This window comes from Gorilla gorilla, chromosome 19, assembly GCF_029281585.2.
Source record: "Gorilla gorilla gorilla isolate KB3781 chromosome 19, NHGRI_mGorGor1-v2.1_pri, whole genome shotgun sequence".
Classification (NCBI taxonomy): Eukaryota; Metazoa; Chordata; class Mammalia; order Primates; family Hominidae; genus Gorilla; species Gorilla gorilla.
In genome coordinates this window covers 118637099-118660063 of record NC_073243.2, presented here as the reverse complement: position 1 = coordinate 118660063, position 22965 = coordinate 118637099, and positions in this window count along the sequence as shown.

Genomic DNA, 22965 nt, shown 5'->3' with positions numbered 1-22965 from the left:
CACCGCCATCTGTATGAACAGGGATATATCTACACAGCCATCTGTTTGAACATGGAAATATCTTCACCGCCATCTGTATGAACATGGATATGTCTACACAGCCGTCTGGATGAACATGGAAATATCTACACCGCTATCTGTATGAACATGGAAATATCTACACCGCAATCTGTGTAAACATGCATACATCTTCACCGCTATCTGTATAAACATGGAAATATCCACAACGCTATCTGTATGAACATGGAAATAACTACACCGCTATCAGTTTGAACATGGAAATATCTACACCGCTATTTGCATGAAAATGGAAATATCTACAAAGCTATCTGCATTTACATGGAAATAGCAACACAGCTATCTCTTTGCACATGGAAATAACTACACCGCTATCTCTATATACATGGAAATATCTACACCACCATCTGTATGAACATGGAAATATCTGCACCGCCATCTGTATGAACATATAAATATCTACACCGCCATCTGTATTAAGAAGGAGATATCTACACCGCTATCTGTATAAACATGGAAGTATCAGCACCGCTATAGGAATGAACATGGCAATATCTACACGGCTATCTGCATGAACATGGAAATATCTACACCGCTATCTGTATGAACATGGAAATATCTACACCACTATCTGTATGAACATGGAAATAGCTACACAGCCATCTGGATGAACAAGGAAATATCTACACCGCTATCTGAATGAACATGGATATATCTACACAGCCATCTGGATGAACATGGAAATATCTACACCGCTATCCGTATGAACATGGAAATACATACACAGCTATCTGTATGAACATGGAAATATCTACACCGCTATCTGTATGAACATGGAAATATCTACACCGCTATCTGTATGAACATGGAAATATCTTCACCGCCGTCTGTATGAACATGGATATATCTACACAGCCATCTGGATGAACATGGAAATATCTGCACCGCTATCTGTATGAACATGGAAATATCTACACCGCTATCTGTATGAACATGGATATATCTACACAGCCATCTGGATGAACATGGAAATATCTACACCGCTATCTGTGTAAACATGCATACATCTTCACAGCTATCTGTATAAACATGGAAATATCTACACTGATATCTTTATGAACATGGAAATATCTACACCGCTAACTGTTTGAACAGGGAAATATATACACCGCTATCTGCATGAAAATGGAAATGTCTGCACAGCTATCTGCATATACATGGAAATATCTACACAGCTATCTCTTTACACATGGAAATAACTACACCGCTATCTGTATGAACATGGAAATATCTACACCGCCATCTGTATGAACATGGAAATATATGCACCGCCATCTGAATGAACATATAAATATCTACACCGCCATCTGTATTAATATGGAGATATCTACACCGCTATCTGTATGAACATGGAAATATCTACACAGCCATCAGGATGAACATGGAAATATCTACACCGCTATCTGTATGAACATGGAAATACATACACCGCTATCTGAATGAACATGGAAATATCTACACCGCTATCTGTATGAACATGGAAATATCTACACCGCTATCTGTATGAACATGGGAATATCTACACCGCTAACTGTTTGAACAGGGAAATATATACACCGCTATCTGCATGAAAATGGAAATATCTACACAACTATCTGCATATAAATGGAAATATCTACACAGCTATCTCTTTGCACGTGGAAATAACTACACCGCTATCTGTATATACATGGAAATATCTACACCGCCATCTGTATGAACATGGAAATATCTACACCGCCATCTGTATTAAGAAGGAGATATCTACACCGCTATCTCTATAAACATGGAAATATCTACACCGCTATCTGTATGAACATGGAAATATCTACACCGCTATCTGTATAAACACGGAAATATGTACACCGCTACCTGTATAAACATGGAAGTATCAGCACCGCTATCAGTATGAACATGGCAATATCTACACGGCTATCTGTATGAACATGGAAATATCTTCACCGCTATCTGTATTAATATGGAAATATCTACACCGCTATCTTTATGAACATGGAAATATCTACACCGCTAACTGTTGGAACAGGGAAATATATACACCGCTATCTGCATGAAAACGGAAATATCTACACAGCTATCTGCTTATACTTGGAAATATCTACACAGCTGTCTCTTTACACATGGAAATAACTACACCGCTATCTGTATGAACATGGAAATATCTACACCGCCATCTGTATGAACATGGAAATATCTGCACCGCCAACTGTATGAACATTTAAATATCTACACCGCCATCTGCATTAAAATGGAGATATCTACACCACTATCTGCATAAACATGGAAATATCTACACCGCTATCTGTATAAACATGGAAATATCTACACCGCTATATGTATAAACATGGAAATATCTACACTGCTATCTGTATAAACATGGAAATATCTACACCGCTACCTGTGTAAACATGGAAATGTCAGCACCGTTATCAGTATGAACATGGAAGTTTCTACACCGCCATCTGTATGAACATGGAAATATCTTCACCGCCATCCGTATGAACATGGAAATATCTGCTCCGCCATCTGTATGAACATATAAATATCTACACCGCCATCTGTATTAAGATGGAGATATCTACACCGCTATCTGTATCAACATGGAAATATCTACACCGCTATGTGTATAAACATGGAAATATCTACAGCGCTACCTGTATAAACATGGAAGTATCAGCACCGCTATCGGTATGAACATGGCAATATCTACACGGATATCTGTATGAACATGGAAATATCTACACCGCTATCTGTATGAACATGGAAATGTCTTCACCGCCATCTGTATGAACATGGATATATCTACACAGCCATCTGGATGAACATGGAAATATCTACACCGCTATCTGTATAAACATGGAAATATCTACACTGCTACCTGTATAAACATGGAAATATCAGCACCGCTATCTGTATGAACATGGAAATATCTACAGGGCCGTCTATGTGATCATGGAAATATCGTCACCGCCATCTGTATGAACATGGATATATCTACACAGCCATCTGTATGAACATGGAAATATCTTCACCGCCATCTGTATGAACATGGATATGTCTACACAGCCGTCTGTATGAACATGGAAATATCTACACCGCTATCTGTTTGAACATGGAAATATCTACACAGATATCTGCATGAAAATGGAAATATCTACACAACTATCTGCATATAAATGGAAATATCTACACAGCTATCTGTTTGCACATGGAAATAACTACACCGCTATCTCTATAAACATGGAAATATCTACACCGCCATCTGTATGAACATGGAAATATCTACACCACCATCTGTATTAAGAAGGAGATATCTACAAAACTATCTGTATAAACATGGAAATATCTACACCGATATCTGTATGAACATGGAAATATCTACACCGCTATCTGTATAAACACGGAAATATGTACACCGCTACCTGTATAAACATGGAAGTATCAGCACCGCTATCGGTATGAACATGGCAATATCTACACGGCTATCTGTATGAACATGGAAATATCTACACCGCTATCTGTATGAACATGGAAATATCTTCACAGCCATCGGTATGAACATGGATATATCTACACAGCCATCTGGATGAACATGGAAATATCTACACCGCTATCTGTATGAACATGGAAATATCTACACCGCTATCTGTATGAACATGGAAATATCTTCAACGCCATCTGCATGAAAATGGATATGTCTACACAGCCATCTGGATGAACATGGAAATATCTACACCGCTATCTGTATGAACATGGAAATATCTACACCGCTATCTGTGTAAACATGCATACATCTTCACCGCTATCTGTTTAAACATGGAAATATCTACACCGCTATATGTATGAACATGGCAATATCTACACTGCTATCTATTTGAACATGGAAATATCTACACCGCTATCTGCATGAAAATGGAAATATCTACACAGATATCTGCATATACATGGAAATATCTACACAGCTGTCTCTTTACACATGGAAATATCTACACCGCTTTCTCTATAAACATGGAAATATCTTCACCGCCATCTGTATGAACATGGAAATATCTGCACCGCCATCTGTATGAACATATAAATATCTCCACCGCCATCTGTATAAAGGAGATATCTACACCGCTATCTGTATAAACATGGAAATATCTACACCGCTATCTTTATGAACATGGAAATATCTTCACCGCCATCTGTATGAAAATGTAAATATATACACCGCTATGTGTATCAACATGGAAATATCTTCAACGCCATCTGTATGAACATGGATATATCTACACAGCCATCTGGAAGAACATGGAAATATCTACACCGCAATCTGTATGTACATGGAAATATCTACACCGCTATCTGTGTAAAGATCCATACATCTTCACTGCTATCTGCATGAAAATGGAAATATCTACACAGCTATCTGCATATGTATGGAAATATCTACAAAGCTATCTCTTTACACATGGAAATAACAACACTGCTATCTCTATAATCATGGAAATATCTACACCGCCATCTGTATGAACATGGAAATATCTGCACCGCCATCTGTATTAACATATAAATTTCTACACCACCATCTGTATTAAGATAGAGATATCTACACCGCTATCTGTATAAACTTGGAAAAATCTACACCGCTATCTGTATAAGCATGGAAATATCTACACGGCTACCTGTATAAACATGGAAATATCAGCACTGCTATCTGTATGCACATATAAATATCTACACCACCATCTGTATTAAGATGGAGATATCTTCACCGCTATCTGTATAAACCTGGAAATATCTATGCTGCTATCTATATAAACATGGACATATCTACACCGCTATCTGTATAAACATGGAAATATCTTCACCGCTACCTGTATAAACATGGAAATATCAGCACCGCTATCAGTATGAACATGGAAGTATCTACACCGCCATCTGTATGAACATGGAAATATCTTCACCGCCCTCTGTATGAACATGGAAATATCTGCACCGCCATCTGTATGAACATATAAATATCTACACCGCCATCTGTATTAAGATGGAGATATCTACACCGCTATCTGTATAAACATGGAAATATCTACACCGCTATGTGTATAAACATGGAAATATCTACTCCGCTATCTGTATAAACATGGAAATATCTACACTGCTACCTGTATAAACATGGAAATATCAGCCCCGCTATCTGCATGAACATGGAAATATCTACACCGCCATCTGTATGAACATGGAAAAATCTTCACCGCCATCTGTATGAACAGGGATATATCTACACAGCCATCTGTTTGAACATGGAAATATCTTCACCGCCATCTGTATGAACATGGATATGTCTACACAGCCGTCTGGATGAACATGGAAATATCTACACCGCTATCTGTATGAACATGGAAATATCTACACCGCAATCTGTGTAAACATGCATACATCTTCACCGCTATCTGTATAAACATGGAAATATCCACAACGCTATCTGTATGAACATGGAAATATCTACACCGCTATCGGTTTGAACATGGAAATATCTACACCGCTATTTGCATGAAAATGGAAATATCTACAAAGCTATCTGCATTTACATGGAAATAGCAACACAGCTATCTCTTTGCACATGGAAATAACTACACCGCTATCTCTATATACATGGAAATATCTACACCACCATCTGTATGAACATGGAAATATCTGCACCGCCATCTGTATGAACATATAAATATCTACACCGCCATCTGTATTAAGAAGGAGATATCTACACCGCTATCTGTATAAACATGGAAGTATCAGCACCGCTATAGGAATGAACATGGCAATATCTACACGGCTATCTGCATGAACATGGAAATATCTACACCGCTATCTGTATGAACATGGAAATATCTACACCACTATCTGTATGAACATGGAAATAGCTACACAGCCATCTGGATGAACAAGGAAATATCTACACCGCTATCTGAATGAACATGGATATATCTACACAGCCATCTGGATGAACATGGAAATATCTACACCGCTATCCGTATGAACATGGAAATACATACACAGCTATCTGTATGAACATGGAAATATCTACACCGCTATCTGTATGAACATGGAAATATCTACACCGCTATCTGTATGAACATGGAAATATCTTCACCGCCGTCTGTATGAACATGGATATATCTACACAGCCATCTGGATGAACATGGAAATATCTGCACCGCTATGTGTATGAACATGGAAATATCTACACCGCTATCTGTATGAACATGGATATATCTACACAGCCATCTGGATGAACATGGAAATATCTACACCGCTATCTGTGTAAACATGCATACATCTTCACAGCTATCTGTATAAACATGGAAATATCTACACTGATATCTTTATGAACATGGAAATATCTACACCGCTAACTGTTTGAACAGGGAAATATATACACCGCTATCTGCATGAAAATGGAAATGTCTGCACAGCTATCTGCATATACATGGAAATATCTACACAGCTATCTCTTTACACATGGAAATAACTACACCGCTATCTGTATGAACATGGAAATATCTACACCGCCATCTGTATGAACATGGAAATATATGCACCGCCATCTGAATGAACATATAAATATCTACACCGCCATCTGTATTAATATGGAGATATCTACACCGCTATCTGTATGAACATGGAAATATCTACACAGCCATCAGGATGAACATGGAAATATCTACACCGCTATCTGTATGAACATGGAAATACATACACCGCTATCTGAATGAACATGGAAATATCTACACCGCTATCTGTATGAACATGGAAATATCTACACCGCTATCTGTATGAACATGGGAATATCTACACCGCTAACTGTTTGAACAGGGAAATATATACACCGCTATCTGCATGAAAATGGAAATATCTACACAACTATCTGCATATAAATGGAAATATCTACACAGCTATCTCTTTGCACGTGGAAATAACTACACCGCTATCTGTATATACATGGAAATATCTACACCGCCATCTGTATGAACATGGAAATATCTACACCGCCATCTGTATTAAGAAGGAGATATCTACACCGCTATCTCTATAAACATGGAAATATCTACACCGCTATCTGTATGAACATGGAAATATCTACACCGCTATCTGTATAAACACGGAAATATGTACACCGCTACCTGTATAAACATGGAAGTATCAGCACCGCTATCAGTATGAACATGGCAATATCTACACGGCTATCTGTATGAACATGGAAATATCTTCACCGCTATCTGTATTAATATGGAAATATCTACACCGCTATCTTTATGAACATGGAAATATCTACACCGCTAACTGTTGGAACAGGGAAATATATACACCGCTATCTGCATGAAAACGGAAATATCTACACAGCTATCTGCTTATACTTGGAAATATCTACACAGCTGTCTCTTTACACATGGAAATAACTACACCGCTATCTGTATGAACATGGAAATATCTACACCGCCATCTGTATGAACATGGAAATATCTGCACCGCCAACTGTATGAACATTTAAATATCTACACCGCCATCTGCATTAAAATGGAGATATCTACACCACTATCTGCATAAACATGGAAATATCTACACCGCTATCTGTATAAACATGGAAATATCTACACCGCTATATGTATAAACATGGAAATATCTACACTGCTATCTGTATAAACATGGAAATATCTACACCGCTACCTGTGTAAACATGGAAATGTCAGCACCGTTATCAGTATGAACATGGAAGTTTCTACACCGCCATCTGTATGAACATGGAAATATCTTCACCGCCATCCGTATGAACATGGAAATATCTGCTCCGCCATCTGTATGAACATATAAATATCTACACCGCCATCTGTATTAAGATGGAGATATCTACACCGCTATCTGTATCAACATGGAAATATCTACACCGCTATGTGTATAAACATGGAAATATCTACAGCGCTACCTGTATAAACATGGAAGTATCAGCACCGCTATCGGTATGAACATGGCAATATCTACACGGATATCTGTATGAACATGGAAATATCTACACCGCTATCTGTATGAACATGGAAATGTCTTCACCGCCATCTGTATGAACATGGATATATCTACACAGCCATCTGGATGAACATGGAAATATCTACACCGCTATCTGTATAAACATGGAAATATCTACACTGCTACCTGTATAAACATGGAAATATCAGCACCGCTATCTGTATGAACATGGAAATATCTACAGGGCCGTCTGTGTGATCATGGAAATATCGTCACCGCCATCTGTATGAACATGGATATATCTACACAGCCATCTGTATGAACATGGAAATATCTTCACCGCCATCTGTATGAACATGGATATGTCTACACAGCCGTCTGTATGAACATGGAAATATCTACACAGCTATCTGTTTGAACATGGAAATATCTACACAGATATCTGCATGAAAATGGAAATATCTACACAACTATCTGCATATAAATGGAAATATCTACACAGCTATCTGTTTGCACATGGAAATAACTACACCGCTATCTCTATAAACATGGAAATATCTACACCGCCATCTGTATGAACATGGAAATATCTACACCACCATCTGTATTAAGAAGGAGATATCTACACAATTATCTGTATAAACATGGAAATATCTACACCGATATCTGTATGAACATGGAAATATCTACACCGCTATCTGTATAAACACGGAAATATGTACACCGCTACCTGTATAAACATGGAAGTATCAGCACCGCTATCGGTATGAACATGGCAATATCTACACGGCTATCTGTATGAACATGGAAATATCTACACCGCTATCTGTATGAACATGGAAATATCTTCACAGCCATCGGTATGAACATGGATATATCTACACAGCCATCTGGATGAACATGGAAATATCTACACCGCTATCTGTATGAACATGGAAATATCTACACCGCTATCTGTATGAACATGGAAATATCTTCAACGCCATCTGCATGAAAATGGATATGTCTACACAGCCGTCTGGATGAACATGGAGATATCTACACCGCTATCTGTATGAACCTGGAAATATCTACACCGCAATCTGTGTAAACATGCATACATCTTCACCGCTATCTGTATAAACATGGAAATATCCACAACGCTATCTGTATGAACATGGAAATATCTACACCGCTATCTGTTTGAACATGGAAATATCTACACCGCTATTTGCATGAAAATGGAAATATCTACACAGCTATCTGCATTTACATGGAAATATCAACACAGCTATCTCTTTGCACATGGAAATAACTACACCGCTATCTCTATAAACATGGAAATATCTACACCACCATCTGTATGAACAAGGAAATATCTGCACCGCCATCTGTAGGAACATATAAATATCTACACCGCCATTTGTAATAAGAAGGAGATATCTACACCGCTATCTGTATAAACATGGAAATATCTACACCGCTATCTGTATGAACTTGGAAATATCTACACCGCTACCTATATAAACATGGAAGTATCAGCACCGCTATCGGAATGAACATGGCAATATCTACACGGCTATCTGTATGAACATGGAAATATCTACACCGCTATGTGTATGAACATGGAAATATCTACACCACTATCTGTATGAACATGGAAATAGCTACACTGCCATCTGGATGAACATGGAAATATCTGCACCGCTATCTGTATGAACATGGAAATATCTACACCGCTATCTGTATGAACATGGACATATCTACACAGCCATCTGGATGAACATGGAAATATCTACACCGCTATCTGTGTAAACATGCATAAATCTTTACCGCTATCTGTATAAACATGGAAATATCTACACTGTTATCTTTATGAACATGGAAATATCTACACCGCTAACTGAACAGGGAAATATATACACCGCTATCTGCATGAAAATGGAAATGTCTACACAGCTATCTGCATATACATGGAAATATCTACACAGCTATCTCTTTACACATGGAAATAACTACACCGCTATCTGTATGAACATGGAAATATCTACACGGCCATCTGTATGAACATGGAAATATCTGCACCGCCATCTGAATGAACATATAAATATCTACACCGCCATCTGTATTAAGATGGAGAAATCTACAACGCTATCTGTATAAACATGGAAATATCTACACCGCTATGTGTATAAACATGGAAATATCTACACCGCTATCTGTATAAATATGGAAATATCTACACCGCTACCTGCATAAACATGGAAATATCAGCACCGCTATCAGTATGAACATGGAAGTATCTACACCGCCATCTGTATGAACATGGAAATATCTTCACCGCCATCTGTATGAACATGGAAATATCTGCACCGCCATCTGTATGAACATATAAATATCTACACCGCCATCTGTATTAAGATGGAGATATCTACACGCTATCTGTATAAACATGGAAATATCTACACCGCTATGTGTATAAACATGGAAATATCTACACCGCTATCTGTATAAACATGGAAATATCTACACTGCTACCTGTATAAACATGGAAATATCAGCCCCGCTATCTGTATGAACATGGAAATATCTACACGGCTATCTGTATGAACATGGAAAAATCTTCACCGCCATCTGTATGAACATGGATATATCTACACAGCCATCTGTATGAACATGGAAATATCTTCACCGCCATCTGTATGAACTTGGATATGTCTACTCAGCCGTCTGGATGAAGATGGAAATATCTACACCGCTATCTGCATGAACATGAAAATATCTTCACCGCTATCTGTGTAAACATGCATACATCTTCACCGCTATCTGTAAAAACATGGAAATATCCACACCGCTATCTGTATGAACATGGAAATATCTACACCGCTATCTGTTTGAAAATGGAAATATCTACAAAGCTATCTGCATATACATGGAAATATTTACACAGCTATCTCTTTGCACATGGAAATAACTACACCGCTATCTCTATAAACATGGAAATATCTACACCACCATCTGTATGAACATGGAAATATCTGCACTGCCATCTGTATGAACATATAAATATCTACACCGCCATCTGTATTAAGAAGTAGATATCTACACCGCTATCTGTATAAACATGGAAATATCTACACCGCTATCTGTATGAACATGGAAATATCTACACCGCTACCTGTATGAACACGGAAATATGTACACCGCTACCTGTATAAACATGGAAGTATCAGCAGCGCTATCGGTATGAAAATGGAAATATCTACACAACTATCTGCATATAAATGGAAATATCTACACAGCTATCTCTTTGCACATGGAAATAACTACACCGCTATCTCTATAAACATGGAAATATCTACACCGCCATCTGTATGAACATGGAAATATCTACACCGCCATCTGTATTAAGAAGGAGATATCTACACCACTATCTGTATAAACATGGAAATATCTACACCGCTATCTGTATGAACATGGAAATATCTACACCGCTATCTGTATAATCACGGAAATATGTACACCGCTACCTGTATAAACATGGAAGTATCAGCACCGCTATCGGTATGAACATGGCAATATCTACACGGCTATCTGTATGAACATGGAAATATCTACACCGCTATCTGTATAAACATAGAAATATCTACACCGCTATCTTTATGAACATGGAAATATCTACACCGCTAACTGTTGGAACAGGGAAATATATACACCGCTATCTGCATGAAAACGGAAATATCTACACAGCTATCTGCTTATACATGGAAATATCTACACAGCTATCTCTTTACACATGGAAATAACTACACCGCTATCTGTATGAACATGGAAATATCTGCACCGCCATCTGTATGAACATGGAAATATCTGCACCGCCATCTGTATGAACATGGAAATATCTGCACCGCCATCTGTATGAACATTTAAATATCTACACCGCCATCTGTATTAAGATGGAGATATCTACACCACTATCTGCATAAACATGGAAATATCTACACCGCTATCTGTATAAACATGGAAATATCTACACCGCTATGTGTATAAACATGGAAATATCTACACTGCTATCTGTATAAACATGGAAATATCTACACCGCTACCAGTATAAACATGGAAATGTCAGCACCGCTATCAGTATGAACATGGAAGTTTCTAAACCGCCATCTGTATGAACATGGAAATATCTTCACCGCCATCCGTATGAACATGGAAATATCTGCACCGCCATCTGTATGAAAATATAAATATCTACACCGCCATCTGTATTAAGATGGAGATATCAAACCGCTATCTGTATAAACATGGAAATAGCTACACCGCTACCTGTATAAACATGGAAGTATCAGCACCGCTATCGGTATGAACATGGCAATATCTACACGGTTATCTGTATGAACATGGAAATATCTACACCGCTATCTGTATGAACATGGAAATGTCTTCACCGCCATCTGTATGAACATGGATATATTTACACAGCCATCTGGATGAACATGGTAATATCTACACCGCTATCTGTATAAACATTGAAATATCTACACCGCCACCTGTATAAACATGGAAATATCAGCACCGCTATCAGTATGAACATGGAAATATCTACACCGCCGTCTGTATGAACCTGGAAATATCGTCACCGCCATCTCTATGAACATGGATATATCTACACAGCCATCTGTATGAACATGGAAATATCTTCACCGCCATCTGTATGAACATGGATATATCTACACAGCCATCTGGATGAACATGGAAATATCTACACCGCTATCTGTATGAACATGGAAATATCTACACGGCCATCTGGATGAACATGAAAATATCTACACCGCTATCTCTGTAAACATGCATACATCTTCACTGCTCTCTGTATAAACATGGAAATATCTACACCGCTATCTGTATAAACATGGAAATATCTACACCGCTACCTGTATAAACATGGAAATGTCAGCAACGATATCTGTATGAACATGTAAATATCTACACCGCTATCTCTATGAACATGGAAATATCTACACTGCTATCTGTATGAACATGGAAATATGTACACCGCTATCTGTATAAACATCGAAATATGTACACCGCTACCTGTATAAACATGGAAGTATCAGCACCGCTATCGGTATAAACATGGCAATATCTACACGGCTATCTGTATGAACATGGAAATATCTGCACCACTATCTGTATGAACATGGAAATATCTTCACCGCCATCTGTGTGAACATGGATATATCTACACAGCCTTCTGGATGAACATGGAAATATCTACACCGCTATCTGTATGAACATGGAAATATCTACACCGCTATCTGTATGAACATGGAAATATCTACACCGCTATCTGAATGAACATGGAAATATCTACACCGCTATCTGTATGAACATGGAAATATCTTCTCCGCCATCTGTAAGAACATAGATATATCTACACAGCCATCTGTATGAACATGGAAATATCTACACCGCTATCTGTATGAACATAGAAATATCTACACAGCTATCTGTGTAAACATGTATACATCTTCACCGCTATCTGCATGAAAATGGAAATATCTACACAGCTATCTGCATATACATGGAAATATCTACAAAGCTATCACTTTACACATGGAAATAACTTCACTGCTATCTCTATAAACATGGAAATATCTACACCGCCATCTGTATGAACATGGAAATATCTGCACCGACATCTGTATGAACATATCAATACCTAAACCGCCATCTGTATTAAGATGGAGATATCTACACCGCTATCTGTATAAACTTGGAAATAACTACACTGCTATCTGTATAAACATGGAAATATCTATGCCGCTTTCTGTATAAACAAGGGAATATCTACACTGCTACCTGTATAAACATGGAAATATCAGCCCCGCTATCTGTATGAACATGGAAATATCTACACTGCCATTTCTATGAACATGGAAATATCTTCACCGCCATCTGTAGGAACATGGATATATCTACACAGCCATCTGTATGAACATGGAAATATCTACACCGCTATCTGTATGAACATGGAAATATCTACACCGATATCTGTATGAACATGGAAATATCTTCACCGCCATCTGTATGAACATGGATATGTCTACACAGCCATCTGTATGAACATTTAAATATCTACACCGCCATCTGTATTAAGATGGAGATATCTACACAACTATCTGCATAAACATGGAAATATCTACACCGCTATCTGTACAAACATGGAAATATCTACACCGCTATGTGTATAAACATGGAAATATCTACACCGCTATCTGTATAAACATGGAAATATCTACACCGCTATCTGTATAAACAAGGAAATATCTACACCGCTATCTGTATAAACATGGAAATATCTACACCGCTACCTGTATAAACATGGAAATATCAGCACCTCTATCAGTATGAACATGGAAGTTTCTACACCGCCATCTGTATGAACATGGAAATATCTTCACCGCCATACGTATGAACATGGAAATATCTGCACCGCCAACTGTATGAACATATAAATATCTACACCGCCATCTGTATTAAGATGGAGATATCTACACCGCTATCTGTATAAACATGGAAATATCTACACCGCTATCTGTATAAACATGGAAATATCTACACCGCTATCTGTATAAACATGGAAATATCTTCACCGCTACCTGTATAAACATGGAAATATCAGCACCGCTATCTGTATGAACATGGAAATATCTACACCACCGTCTGTATGAACATGGAAATATCGTCACCGCCATCTGTATGAACATGGATATATCTACACAGCCATCTGTATGAACATGGAAATATCTTCACCACCATCTGTATGAACATAGATATGTCTACACAGCCGTCTGGATGAACATGGAAATATCTACACCGCTATCTGTGTAAACATGCATACATCTTCACCGCTATCTGTATAAACATGGAAATATCTACACCGCTATCTGTATGAACATGGAAATGTCTACACCGCTATCTGTTTGAACATGGAAATATCTACACCGCTATCTGCATCTAAATGGAAATATCTACACAGCTATCTGCATATACATGGAAATATCTACACAGCTATCTCTTTACACATGGAAATAACTACACCACTATCTGTATGAACATGGAAATATCTACACCGCCGTCTGTATGAACATGGAAATATTTGCACAGCCATCTGTATGAACATATAAATATCTACACCGCCATCTGTATTAAGATGGAGATATCTACACCGCTATCTGTATGCACATGGAAATATCTACACCGCTATCTGTATGAACATGGAAATATCTACACCGCTCTCTGTATGAACATGGAAATATCTTCACCGCCATCTGTATGAACATGGAAATATCTAAACCGCTATCTGTGTAAACATGCATACATCTTCACCGCTATCTGTATAAACATGGAAATATGTACACCGCTACCTGTATAAACATGGAAGTATCAGCACCGCTATCGGTATAAACATGGCAATATCTACACGGCTATCAGTATGAACATGGATATATCTACACAGCCATCTGTATGAACATGGAAATATCTACCCCGCTATCTGTATGAACATGGAAATATCTACACCGCTACCTGTATGAACATGGAAATATCTTCAACGCCATCTTTCTGAACATGGATATGTCTACACAGCCATCTGGATGAACATGGAAATATCTACACCGCTATCTGTATGAACATGGAAATATCTACACCGCTAACTGTGTAAACATGCATACATCTTCACCGCTATCTGTATAAACATGGAAATATCTACACCGCTATCTGTATAAACATGGAAATATCTACACTGCTACCTGTATAAACATGGAAATATCAGCACCGCTATCTGTATGAACATGGAAATATCTACACAGCCATCTGGATGAACATGGAAATATCTACACCGCTATCTGTATAAACACGGAAATATGTACACCGCTACCTGTATAAACATTGAAGTATCAGCACCGCTATCGGTATGAACATGGCAATATCTACACGGCTATCTGTATGAACATGGAAATATCTACACCGCTATCTGTATGAACATGGAAATATCTTCACAGCCATCGGTATGAACATGGATATATCTACACAGCCATCTGGATGAACATGGAAATATCTACACCGCTATCTGTATGAACATGGAAATATCTACACCGCTATCTGTATGAACATGGAAATATCTTCAACGCCATCTGTATGAAAAGGGATATGTCTACACAGCCGTCTGGATGAACATGGAGATATCTACACCGCTATCTGTATGAACCTGGAAATATCTACACCGCAATCTGTGTAAACATGCATACATCTTCACCGCTATCTGTATAAACATGGAAATATCCACAACGCTATCTGTATGAACATGGAAATATCTACACCGCTATCTGTTTGAACATGGAAATATCTACACCGCTATTTGCATGAAAATGGAAATATCTACACAGCTATCTGCATTTACATGGAAATATCAACACAGCTATCTCTTTGCACATGGAAATAACTACACCGCTATCTGTATAAACATGGAAATATCTACACCACCATCTGTATGAACAAGGAAATATCTGCACCGCCATCTGTAGGAACATATAAATATCTACACCGCCATTTGTAATAAGAAGAAGATATCTACACCGCTATCTGTATAAGCATGGAAATATCTACACCGCTATCTGTATGAACTTGGAAATATCTACACCGCTACCTATATAAACATGGAAGTATCAGCAACGCTATCGGAATGAACATGGCAATATCTACACGGCTATCTGTATGAACATGGAAATATCAACACCGCTATCTGTATGAACATGGAAATATCTACACCACTATCTGTATGAACATGGAAATAGCTACACTGCCATCTGGATGAACATGGAAATATCTGCACCGCTATCTGTATGAACATGGAAATATCTACACCGCTATCTGTATGAACATGGACATATCTACACAGCCATCTGGATGAACATGGAAATATCTACACCGCTATCTGTGTAAACATGCATAAATCTTTACCGCTATCTGTATAAACATGGAAATATCTACACTGTTATCTTTATGAACATGGAAATATCTACACCGCTAACTGAACAGGGAAATATATACACCGCTATCTGCATGAAAATGGAAATGTCTACACAGCTATCTGCATATACATGGAAATATCTACACAGCTATCTCTTTACACATGGAAATAACTACACCGCTATCTGTATGAACATGGAAATATCTACACGGCCATCTGTATGAACATGGAAATATCTGCACCGCCATCTGAATGAACATATAAATATCTACACCGCCCTCTGTATTAAGATGGAGATATCTACAACGCTATCTGTATAAACATGGAAATATCTACACCGCTATGTGTATAAACATGGAAATATCTACACCGCTATCTGTATAAATATGGAAATATCTACACCGCTACCTGCATAAACATGGAAATATCAGCACCGTTATCAGTATGAACATGGAAGTATCTACACCGCCATCTGTATGAACATGGAAATATCTTCACCGCCATCTGTATGAACATGGAAATATCTGCACCGCCATCTGTATGAACATATAAATATCTACACCGCCATCTGTATTAAGATGGAGATATCTACACGCTATCTGTATAAACATGGAAAATCTACACCGCTATGTGTATAAACATGGAAATATCTACACCGCTATCTGTATAAACATGGAAATATCTACACTGCTACCTGTATAAACATGGAAATATCAGCCCCGCTATCTGTATGAACATGGAAATATCTACACGGCTATCTGTATGAACATGGAAAAATCTTCACCGCCATCTGTATGAACATGGATATATCTACACAGCCATCTGTATGAACATGGAAATATCTTCACCGCCATCTGTATGAACATGGATATGTCTACTCAGCCGTCTGGATGAACATGGAAATATCTACACCGCTAACTGTTTGAACATGGAAATATCTACACCGCTATCTGCATGAAAATGGAAATATTTACACAGCTATCTGCATATACACGGAAATATCTGAAAAGCTATTTCTTTACATATGGAAATAACTACACCGCTATCTCTGTAAACGTGGAAATATATACACCACTATCTGTATAAACATGGAAATATCTACACCGCTATCTCTATGAACATGGAAATATCTACACCACTATCTGTATGAACATGGAAATATCTTCACCGCCATCTGTATGAACATGGATATATCTACACAGCCATCAGGATGAACACGGAAATATCTACACCGCTATCTGTATGAGCATGGAAATATCTACACCGCTATCTGTGTAAACATGTATACATCTTCACCACTATCTGTTTAAACATGGAAATATCTACACAGCTATCTGTATGAACATGAAAATATCTACACGGCTATCTGTTTGAACATGGAAATATCTACACCGCTATCTGCATGAAAATGGAAATATCTACAAAGCTATCTGCATATACATGGAAATATCTATACAGCTATCTCTTTACACATGGAAATAACTACACCGCTATATCTATAAACATGGAAATATCTACACCGCCATCTGTATGAACATGGAAATATCTGCACCGCCATCTGTATGATCATATAAATATCTACACCGCCATCTGTATTAAGATGGAGATATCTACTCCGCTATCTGTATAAACATGGGAATATCTACACCGATATGTGTATAAACATGGAAATATCTACACCGCTATCTGTATGAACATGGAAATATCTTCACCGCCATCTGTATGAACATGGATTTAACTACACACCCAGCTGGATGAACATGGAAATATCTACACCGCTATCTGTATGAACATGGAAATATCTACACCGCTATCTGTAAGAACATGGAAATATCTACACCGCTACCTGTATTAACATGGAAATATCAGCACCGCTATCTGTATGAACATGGAAATATCTACACAGCCTTCTGGATGAACATGGTAATATCTACACCGCTATCTGTATGAACATGGAAATATCTACACCGCTATCTGTATGAACATGGAAATATCTACACCACTATCTGTATGAACATGGAAATTTTTACACCGCTATCTGTATGAACATGGAAATATCTACACCACTATCTGTGCAAACATGCATACATCTTCACCGCTATCTGTATAAACATGGAAATATCTACACCGCTATCTGTATGAACATGGAAATATCTACACCGCTAACTGTTTGAACATGGAAATATCTACACCGCTATCTGCATGAAAATGGAAATATTTACACAGCTATCTGCATATACAAGGAAATATCTACAAAGCTACTTCTTTACACATGGAAATAACTACACTGCTATCTCTATAAACATGGAAATATCTACACCACCATCTGTATGAACATGGAAATATCTGCACCGCCATCTGTATGAACATATAAATATCTACACCGCCATCTGTATTAAGATGGAGATATCTACACCGCTATCTGTATAAACATGGAAATATCTATACCGCTATCTGTATAAACATGGAAATATCTACATCGCTATCTGTATAAACACGGAAATATCTACACCGCTATCTGTATAAACATGGAATTATCTACACCGCTACCTGTATAAACATGGAAATATCAGCACCGCTATCTGTATGACCATGGTAATATCTACACCGCTATCTCTATGAACATGGAAATATCTACACCGCTATCTGTATGATCATGGAAATAGCTACACCGCTATCTGTATGAACATGGAGATATCTACACCACTATCTGTATTAACATGGAAATATCTACACCGCTGTCTGTATAAACATGGAAATATCTACACCGCTATCTGTATGAACATGGACATATCTACACAGCCATCTGGAAGAACATGGAAATATCTACACCGCTATCAGTGTAAACATGCATAAATCTTTACCGCTATCTGTATAAACATGGAAATATCTACACTGTTATCTTTATGAACATGGAAATATCTACACCACTAACTGTTTGAACAGGGAAAAATATACACCGCTATCTGCATGAAAATGGAAATGTCTACACAGCTCTCTGCATATACATGGAAATATCTACACAGCTATCTCTTTACACATGGAAATAACTACACCGCTATCTGTATGAAGATGGAAATATCTACATGGCCATCTGTATGAACATGGAAATATCTGCAACGCCATCTGAATGAACATATAAATATCTACACCGCCATCTGTATTAAGATGGAGATATCTACAACGCTATCTGTATAAACATGGAAATATCTACACCGCTATGTGTATAAACATGGAAATATCTACACCGCTATCTGTATAAACATGGAAATATCTACACCGCTACCTGTATAAACATGGAAATATCAGCACCGCTATCAGTATGAACATGGAAGTATCTACACCGCCATCTGTATGAACATGGAAATATCTTCACCGCCATCTGTATGAACATGGAAATATCTGCACCGCCATCTGTATGAACATATAAATATCTACACCGCCATCTGTATTAAGATGGAGATATCTACACCGCTATCTGTATAAACATGGAAATATCTATACCGCTATCTGTATAAACATGGAAATATCTACATCGCTATCTGTATAAACATGGAAATATCTACACCGCTACCTGTATAAACATGGAAATATCAGCACCGCTATCTGTATGAACATGGAAATAACTACACCGCTATCTGTATGAACATGGAAATATCTACACCGCTATCTGCATGAAAATGGAAATATCTACACAGCTATCTGCATATACATGGAAATATCTACAAAGCTATCTCTTTACACATGGAAATAACTACACCGCTATCTCTGTAAACATGGAAATATATACACCACTATCTGTATAAACATGGAAATATCTACACCGCTATCTGTATAAACATGGAAATATCTACACCTATATCTGTATGAACATGGAAATATCTACACCGCTATCTGTATAAACATGGAATTATCTACACCGCTACCTGTATAAACATGGAAATATCAGCACCGCTATCTGTATGACCATGGTAATATCTACACCGCTATCTCTATGAACATGGAAATATCTACACCGCTATCTGTATGAACATGGAAATAGCTACACCGCTATCTGTATGAACATGGAAATATCTACACCACTATCTGTATTAACATGGAAATATCTACACCGCTGTCTGTATAAACATGGAAATATCTACACCGCTATCTGTATGAACATGGAAATATCTTCACCGCCATCTGTATGAACATGGATATATCTACACAGCCATCTGGATGAACACGGAAGTATCTACACCGCTCTCTGTATGAGCATGGATATATCTACACCGCTATCTGTGTAAACATGTATACATCTTCACCACTATCTGTTTAAACATGGAAATATCTACACAGCTATCTGTATGAACATGGAAATATCTACACCGCTATCTGCATGAAAATGGAAATATCTACAAAGCTATCTGCATATACATGGAAATATCTATACAGCTATCTCTTTACACATGGAAATAACTACACCGCTATCTCTATAAACATGGAAATATCTACACCGCCATCTGTATGAACATGGAAATATCTGCACCGCCATCTGTATGATCATATAAATATCTACACAGCCATCTGTATTAAGATGGAGATATCTACTCCGCTATCTATATAAACATGGAAATATCTACACCAATATCTTTATAAACATGGAAATATCTACACTGCTATCTATTTGAACATGGAAATATCTACACCGCTATCTGCATGAAAATGGAAATATCTACACAGATATCTGCATATACATGGAAATATCTACACAGCTATCTCTTTGCACATGGAAATATCTACAACGCTATCTCTATAAACATGGAAATATCTACAGCGCTATCTGTATGAACATCGAAATATCTTCACCGCCATCTGTATGAACATGGATATATCTACACAGCCATCTGGATGAACATGGAAATATCTACACCGCTATCTGTATGCACATGGAAATATCTACACAGCTATCTGTGTAAATATGCATACATCTTCACCGCTATCTGCATGAAAATGGAAATATCTACACAGCTATCTGCATATACATGGAAATATCTACAAAGCTATCTCTTTACACATGGAAATAACTACACTGCTATCTCTATAATCATGGAAATATCTACACCGCCATCTGTATGAACATGGAAATATCTGCACCGCCATCTGTATGAACATATAAATTTCTACACCGCCATCTGTATTAAGATGGAGACATCTACACCGCTATCTGTATAAACTTGGAAAAACCTACACCGCTATCTGTATAAGCATGGAAATATCTACACGGCTACCTGTATGAACACGGAAATATGTACACCGCTACCTGTATAAACATGGAAGTATCAGCAGCGCTATCGGTATGAAAATGGAAATAACTACACAACTATCTGCATATAAATGGAAATATCTACACAGCTATCTTTTTGCACATGGAAATAACTACACCGCTATCTCTATAAACATGGAAATATCTACACCGCCATCTGTATGAACATGGAAATATCTACACCGCCATCTGTATTAAGAAGGAGATATCTACACCACTATCTGTATAAACATGGAAATATCTACACCGCTATCTGTATGAACATGGAAATATCTACACCGCTATCTGTATAAACACGGAAATATGTACAACGCTACTTGTATAAACATGGAAGTATCAGCACCGCTATCGGTATGAACATGGCAATATCTACACGGCTATCTGTATGAACATGGAAATATCTACACCGCTATCTGTATAATCATGGAAATATCTACACCGCTATCTTTATGAACATGGAAATATCTACACCGCTAACTGTTTGAACAGGGAAATATATACACCGCTATCTGCATGAAAACGGAAATATCTACACAGCTATCTGCTTATACATGGAAATATCTACACA